The following is an 8,622-nucleotide window of genomic DNA, read 5'->3' as shown; positions in this document are numbered from 1 at the left end:
GCTACCATTAGGGGATTAAAGAAACTGAGTACTGTATATGGATAACCTTCGTAAAATAAATAGTGATTAGGAATCACATTTCAAAGGTCAAGACTAGGTAAAACAGCATGACATAGAGGCAGTTCTATCTCTCGTATAACCCACAAGCAGCAGGGCTGGTAGAAAGGAAGAATGGAATATTCAAGAAGGAAATTAAATCGTTAACTGGTAAAGCCACCTTGGCCAGGTGGACAAAAGTACTGTCCCAGGCTTTACTACATTTGAATGATGAACTAGTAGGGCCTGTTTGCCCCCTATGCCAAACTGGGGACCCTTTGAAGCACATAGCATCATAAAGGTATGGGAGATACAGGGAACAGCCACCGTCTCAATCCTCACCATGAATCCACACTGCTATGCTGCTGAGAGCACCAAATCTCATCACACCTGGAAAAGGAATTGTCGACTGGCACTTGCAATGGGATGTCCCGCCTGGTTGGGTGAGTTACTCTCAACCCCCGGAGAGAACTACTCAGTCCCCACTGACATGTTTTTATCCTGCTGCAAGCCAGACCTGTTGAAACACACTATACTTGAAATAAAATATGCACCATCAAAAGAGAGGAGAAGGTGGGGTACTGGTCTGGCATATCCTGTCCCCAGTCCATCTCTTCATGCCTCTCTCCCGCCGGCCAACATTGTTGGTATGAACAACTGGGTCAAATTCCTAAAGCTGCAGCCAGCCACATTATCTCTAAAAATCAGGCCATGAGTGTAATTCTTATAGAAGGGGAAGAGTTTCCCATATAAGATTCAATCAAATGTGTCTTTCTGGCCTTAGACTTTGGCTGTTCCTGTGATGTCCCACCGCCTGATGGAAATACCTTTTCACAGTGGGTCCACTCATATGCCCAAGAAAGAGATCTATTGACCTGCTGGGTATGTGGGCAACTGTTGCTTCTCTACAGCTCCTCAGGATTGCCATGGTGGGCATCGCCTCTCTAGTTAAGGGACCGGAAGGCCCTTAAGCAGTACATTAAAGAATAAACCAGGACTAGTACTCTTAGTTCATCTGATATTACCAATAATGATCTAGAAACATAGCCTGTAGGACATAATATTAATAATACTGGGCATGAGTGTTGTTTTTCTGCCAGACAAACTATAAAGATGGTCCACCAAACTGCTGGTCAAAAAGGTGCTGGAAATACATCCTTGGAGCCGTGAGTGGCTATACTCATGTTTGGGAATGGCTGATTCCATGTCATGGATATTTGGGCACCTGGGTATTCCTATGTTGGGAACAGAAAAATCCCTCTCAACAGATTCAGCCCAATTGTACCAGAAACATGGGACAGGATACCAGGTACCACTGAAACTGTGCATCATTCTGTCACATTAAGGGAGAGCGACTGATTTGGCACTGACTGGTTACACTGCCTAGGTATTTATTAGGTAGCACTAAATGGAATCCAGTTATTATGCGGCACAAAATGTGGCTTCCACCTGGGCAGCTGGTCCACCACACTCTGGTTTTTTCCTAGGCACAAAGGTGAATTTGCCCCATAGTAAGAACAGCTGCCAAACTTTCTCCTTAGAGCCAGGTAGGCACATTCTGTGTTTCACTGGTATGATCATCTTTGTTTCCTCCATTTGTTTAGAGGATGATAGAGCACAGACAGGAATCCTTACCAAATTTACTCATCAAGCCTTGAGTAATAGCCAACAAAGTCTGTCCTTGTTGAACACTGAAATGTTTCCAATGAGAAAAGCTGTCCCCCAAAACGGGATGGGCTCACAAAAAGACACCCATGCCATCATCCTAACAGAATGCTGTGTGTTTATACATGACGAGCCTGTTAATATATTATCTTTATTAAATCACATAAAGACACAGGTGAATGCCATGACTGATCCCACCCCCAGCCCAGGGAACTAGAATAAATCTGTGGTTCAGATGCCGGATCTTGGTTGAAGATGCTGTCACTACTTTTGGAAATCATTGTCTTAATCTGTGTTTTCTTTTGCATGTGCCTGTATAACTGCTGTAGCATCTGCCTCCAATGCAGCCAGATAGCTACCTCCACGCTAACGAAACCCCTTGCTGACCACTCAGGGTGCATTTTAGAAAAAGGAGCTGGTGGAATTTTAAGAGCCAGTCACAAGGGAGTGGGAAGGTGGATTGTTGAAGAAGATTAAGGGGAAATGGAAGCCATTTGACCCTGGAGCTGGCCCAGAGCAACTGGGGACCACCCACCCCTGTCCTTATCCTTGGAATGTGAGTTATGCTTGCCTTCCTTGCCCCCAGAAAAGTGCTCCACAGACATGGCCTTGAGATAGTAATGTGACAGGAAGGCCATATGGACAGTATATGTGGCTGAATCCAGTTAAGACTTCTATATAAACTTTTAAGATTTGGAAGGCAGGTGCAGAGATCCACTCATCTTACTGCCACCCAAGACAAGTCACATATGTAAGTTGCCTTGGTGGCTAAACCTGCTACCTACCCACATGTAGGAGCCTACCTCTTTCTTCAGTCTCTCCCTGCCCTCTGAATACAGTGCCTGCTTCACATTATACCTGGGAAATTTCCTAGGAGCTTTCAAACCAGCAGTGTGTTTTATGGTATTTTTCAAAAAAAAAAAAAAACAAACAAAAGTATGAAAACAAAGACCTCTTACTCTGATGTAGAATTATACCAATACATTACATCAAAACGAAAATAAAATGATCCCTTCTCTTTGTAGTAGAATAGTTGCCAGGATGGGTTTGTTCAGGCTGCCCGATCATGTGCTCATCCCTGATTGATCACAGAGGAACGTGATAGCAGCCATGTTGCTGACACCTTGATTGAAAGTTTACTAGAAGAGTGTCTTCCTGAATGAGGGGTAGAAGTTTTCTAACAAATCGGGGGTAATGGTATATATACATGCATGGATGTGAGAGGGCAACGTGTTGGACAGCCAAATGATAACGGTGGTGTTTAGTCAAGTGACTTAACCTTCTCGGGTCAGAGCCAATAATCCATCTACACAGTTCTCCAAGAATGTAGACTGTCAACCACCGCCACTAATGACTGAAATAGTGGATTACCATAATGGAGAAACACTGCATTACAAATTAGGAAAAGAAACACTTCATGGAGACAAAGCACTGTTACCTCAGATAAGCACAGTAAGTGCATATTCATGTTATGTCTATTCTCTTTAATAATAGGAAAGAACTCAAAAAGAATGCAGAGGTGGAGCCAGATAGGGATGGCAGGAAGGAGCGATACCCAGAGCATGACTGGAATGGAATTAATTGTTTCAGGGAAGCTAAGATTAAGAACTCCACGACTCTATGAATGTAAATGAGTATATAGGTACATATTTTATGATAGAATAACAGCTCAATTTTAACTGTAGAAAGAATAATTTAAATAGGACAGTAAAAGTGTTACATTTCCTCAGCTATTTAAAGTGCTTTCTGAGTCACCAGGCAGCACTGCACTTTGTATTTCCTGGAGGACAGAGCATATACTTGATGAAAGATCTTTCATTCACAGAGTAGTTGGCAAAGTTAATATTCTGGCTTTTAGGGAAAAAAAAAAAGAGTCCAAAGATAGTCTATCAACTAGGATAAGTAGATAGGGCCACCTACTCAATAACTCATTTGCCCCTCCTAATTATACGCATGTATGTGTGTGTGTGTGTGTGTGTGTGTGTGTGTACGTGAGTGTATGTATATATGTACAAACATATAGTTGAGGCCAAAATATCTTCTTCCAATATCAAAAGCATATTGTGCACTAAATAATACATTTCCATGGCTTTTAGTTTTTAAGACTGCTTTTCTTTTGTTATATTTGACTTTACATCTCATAGTCACAACATTGCCACGACTAGCAAATGGTCCTTTTTTATTGCTATAATCATTGAGGCTATACCATATGCTTTCTAACGGATGAACATGAAAAAAGTAAAACTAATCATTTAAATTAGTTTCAGGGATACTGTTCTTGGCATAGAATAGACTTCATGAATCTTTTGCAGCTATTTCAACTCATAATGTACCAGCTTCTATAGACTTAACTCTCAACCTACCCTATATTTTCTTGACCTTGAACACTTATTAACATTTTATGATTCTGGAATAGTACTTACTCTATAATGACCATACTCTTTTATGATCTATTATAATAATAGATTATACAATTATTTTACAGGATAATATATTAAAACCCTCTGAATTTTTAAAATGCCGTTGAGCAAAATGTGAATAGGTCTAACAAGGTAAAAGAAATGACCCAGTTACATTGGCTTAAACACTGGCTTAGCTCAACAAAAGGGATACCTGACTCAGCAATACCCATCACCAAAATGACTCTCCTCTCCAGTCCTCCTGGATAGGCTATCCTCTATCTTCAGGCTGATAAGAGAAACTTGTATCTCTATTTCTGTGAAGAAACCATTCCCTCTTATCTCTAACCTAATAATTAACACACCGCCATAACACAAACATTGAATCTGTTTTGTTTTAAATATTTCATTGCAAAACAAATACCAAAGCCTCCTAACTGTACTTAGCCATTTTATATTACATGCGCCCATGAATATTGAACTTCAGTAATCCCTATGAAATAAGCATAAATCTCAGAAATCAGATAAAAATCTTTTTGGGCTTCGTGATTTGGTTTCAAGAGAGTGAAATTAAGTAGGTTTGAAGCCCTCTCTGGAGAAAAGGGAGCAATAAAGCTGTTAATCATGTTTGTGGCAAGCAGAAATGCAAAACCTCTAGAATTATCGGAAGACTTACATCTAGATGAGCATAAAGATGAAATAGATAGAGGTGCATAAAATATTCCGGGGACTTTTTACTATTATGTTCATTAGAGTTCCAGCTTAATGCATGCTTTATTGCCCAGAAATTCATTTCATTTGCATTTTAACTGGGTTTTAGTCAAGTTAATCCTTTTTCTTCCCTTGCTAAGAAACTATTCAGCAACTACAGCAAAATACTGAACGAAGAGAAAGAAATTGAAACAGCCTACTTACACCAAAACTTAAATTTGTCATAGTTTACTGAAGAAAAGAGGTGTTAGGCCAAGTTCACTAGATCGCATTATTTTAACACCAAAGGGTATCTTGGGTATTATAGAGTTAGCTCTATTAGATGAGAAGCAATTATATTCATTTATGCTAAAGATTTAATATCAAGGGAAATTTGGTAAAAATCAACATTTCATTTTTACAGGAGTGAAAACGATAAAACAATCACATGTTTAGAAGCATGCAATTAATTCTCACCACAAACTCCAATATGTAATACCATGCATCATTTAAACAGCCTTGTAAATAAAGGCCAGTTTAACTTGTGTTTTCAAAGGGTAAGCATTCAGCTCAGTAACAAGTTGTCCTAATAGAAAGAGAAAGCACTTTTTTTAACACACACACACACACACACACACACACACAAATAAATTTGTTTCCTAAATTCTAATGATTGTAAGGGCCACATGGAAATAAGACAGTTTTATCCATACGACAGTATATTGAAAAACAAAATGATGAAAACCTTAGTAAAATAGACCCTTCCAGGCAACAGACACTTGGCCAATCCCAAAGAAAAAGAAGGGTAAGAATAAGGAAAGCCAATAACATGGGGACAAAATCTTCAGACAAAAGGAAACTTTTTTCATTATTTCTTTTGAAATAATACGATAAGATAGAATACAGTATTTTGAGCAAAGCCATCTCATATATATTGAGAATCATCTCTAAATTTTCTTTTAATAACATTTTCTTTTAAGGCTTTGCTATTTCTCAAGGAAATCTCAAAATGTGTTTTCTCCCTCACTAAAATTTGAGAGCTAAAGTGCCTTGCTTGCTCTGGCTTACATATCTTGCTTACCTGCCACCATCATTTCAAGTTTGGGATGCCTTTTTGTGATGCTTGTTGACAGAAGATAGTCTGTTTGGAAGGGTTGCTGCTGTTAATTACTATTTTTGAAAGGGGTTTTTTTGGCCTGTCAATCATTTCAACTACTCAATAAATGTAGCTTGGTGGAAAACATTACATTTGTTTCAGGCTTCTCATTGCCTTAAGAAAATGGAACAAAATGATTTTGAATGATTAACTGATGCTAAACAGAAAGTCATGTTTTTCACCCTCTTTACCCCTCCTGATTTATGCTAGTCATAAAAATAAAGAAGTTAAAAGAAAACGAAGCCAATCCCCAGAAGAGTTAAAATGATCTTCATGACCCAGTGGAATTCTAGCACATTCCTGATCATCAGGTAACACGGAGTCCTTATTCTAGCCCTAGGTCTATTCTTACTGAGAAGCTGGTGGAAATATCTATTTTTACCTAAATGAAAGTATCTCCAACTTAATATATGGAAAGACAAACTTCAAAGATTAATAATAGGATTTATTTAAAAATGTATTTATCTTTGCTAAAGTTTTTATGATACAGGAGTGAGTTCCACATAAATGTACGTAATCATCTTAGTAAGTAAAGCTAATTGTCAAAAAATTCTGATTTAAAGTAGCTTATAACTACATTACTCTAACTTCAAGTTTGTTACACTTAAAATTTTATTTATCTATTTATCTATCTAATCTATCATCTATTTGTCTATTTATAGGATTAACAATTTATATGAGTTTTTCATCTACCTTTTATTCTCAAATTTTATTTTATTCTTTATCCCATTTTCTCACAACTTTCTACAAAATGAAAACATGCTGGCTAATATCATCCTTATATATCTTTTCAACATAGGAAATTCAGGTGAATTTATAAGATAATAGTACTTTTTATGAGATAAGAGACAGAGAGACAAAGAGAGAGACAGAGACAGAGAAGAAGAACAAGTAAGTCACAAATAAAAAAAAAAAGAATGAAACAGATTATGCCAGCATTTGAACATGTAGATATAACAGACACATATCTACTTAAAAAATACCTTCAGAAACACATAAAAAAAAGAAATAAAACACCTGAATATGATAAGCTTATGACAATTAAAGAAATTGTAGTAGTAATGAAACACACACATACAGCTTAGATGACCTCATCACTGAGTTTTATCAATCATTTAAGGTAAAAGTAATTCCAATATTTGACAAGTCCTTCTGGATAGCTGAAAAAGAGAAATCATGCTCCTGTCACTTTATAAAGCTAGCAAAAGCGTTTACGCCAGAAACTAAAAAGACAGTTTGAAATAAGATAATTACAGTATAATAACACTCATGAACAAATATGAAAATAAACTCTAAAACTCCTGGCAACCAAATCCAACAATATATTCTAAATGCAGTACATTTTGGCGCAGGCCTATTAAATATCCGTCACAACTGGTTTAATAACACCAATCTACTGTTAGAACTGGTGCAAGATGGGGATGAACTTTTTTTTTTTCAGCTTTGGAGAAGTTTTTTTTTTTCTTTTTTTTTTAATATTTGCTCATTGATATTTGTGATAAATATTCTGATTCTTAAAATATTTGTATTGAAATAACCCAGCATACTGAAATATCATAAAAACAATTGCAGCTGAGGCTGAGACCATGCCCCAGGTCAAGAGTGGGGAGCTGCAGACGGTGGCTGGGACAAATGGACACGACCTTCACTGCACGAGGACAGAGATTTCCGAGATGAACGAAAATATCCGTCAACTCCAGGCTCACGTGGAGGGCCTCAAGGACCAGAGGGCTTCCCCGGAGGCAGTCATCACCGATGCGGAGCACCATAGGTTCAAGGATGCTGATGCCAAGCTGGCCAAATTGGAGTCCGCCCTGCCTTGAGCCAAGCAGGACCTGGCCGGGCAGCCGTGCCAGTGCCAGGAGTTCATGAACATCAAGCTGGCCCTGGACATCAAGATCGTCACCTGTTGCAAGCTGCTGGCCAGCGAGGAGACCCTGCTGGAGTCTGGAAGAACATGAGGGTTCATACTATGACCAGACTAGTGGCTACCGAGGTGGGCTGGGCTCAGCCTACCGGGGCCTCATGAGCCCTGGACTCACCTATAGACTGAGCTCCTTCCAGTCCGGCCCTGGAAGGGTCTCCAGTTCCTTCAGCTGTGTCAGCTCCTTCCAGGCTGTGGCTGTGAAGAAGATAGAGACCCGCGATGGGAAGCCGGTATCCGAGTCATCTGATATTCTGTCCAGGTGAATAGTCACTGTGGTCCCTCCCATCCTCCCTGTTCCTGGGCGTGCCATAGAGCTTTGGGGGGAAGGAGGTATGCAGGGGTGTGTTGGGAAAAGGAGGTCCACCTGGGGCTCAGCCTCAGCCCTCAGCCTCCACTTGTGGGGAGTCGATTGCCCTGGGTACCCCTCTTGCCAATGCCCCCAACTAAAAGCCAATTCAAATGTCTTTTCCCAATTAAAGTCTAAGATGCTTCTGCCAACACCAACCTCCAATTTTTCCCTCCAAGGTTACCTTCCAAATGGAAGCTAGGGCATGACTCAATGTGTCATAGTATGCTTTTTATAGCAAAATTTGATTATGTATCAATTTGAAAAGCAAAATTTCCTTAGATGTAGAGATATTTCTAAATCAATATTTAATGATTTTTGAAAAGTAAAGTTCTTAATCGGTTTTTAAATCATAACAATACTCTTAAACCTAAAATGTTTCATGGCATAATTAAGTAGAAAA

General features: G+C 39.0%; 1 pseudogene; it reads left to right on the top strand.

Annotated features, from left to right (window-relative positions):
- Window positions 1-295: 295 nt before the first annotated feature.
- LOC125164980 (keratin, type II cytoskeletal 8-like) lies at window positions 296-8,136 on the top strand (annotated as a pseudogene).
- Window positions 8,137-8,622: the final 486 nt, after the last annotated feature.

The sequence above is a fragment of the Prionailurus viverrinus genome, chromosome A1 (assembly GCF_022837055.1).
Source record: "Prionailurus viverrinus isolate Anna chromosome A1, UM_Priviv_1.0, whole genome shotgun sequence".
Taxonomy (NCBI): domain Eukaryota; kingdom Metazoa; phylum Chordata; class Mammalia; order Carnivora; family Felidae; genus Prionailurus; species Prionailurus viverrinus.
Note: the sequence above shows the minus strand (reverse complement) of the source record. Positions and strands in the feature narration are given on the sequence as shown.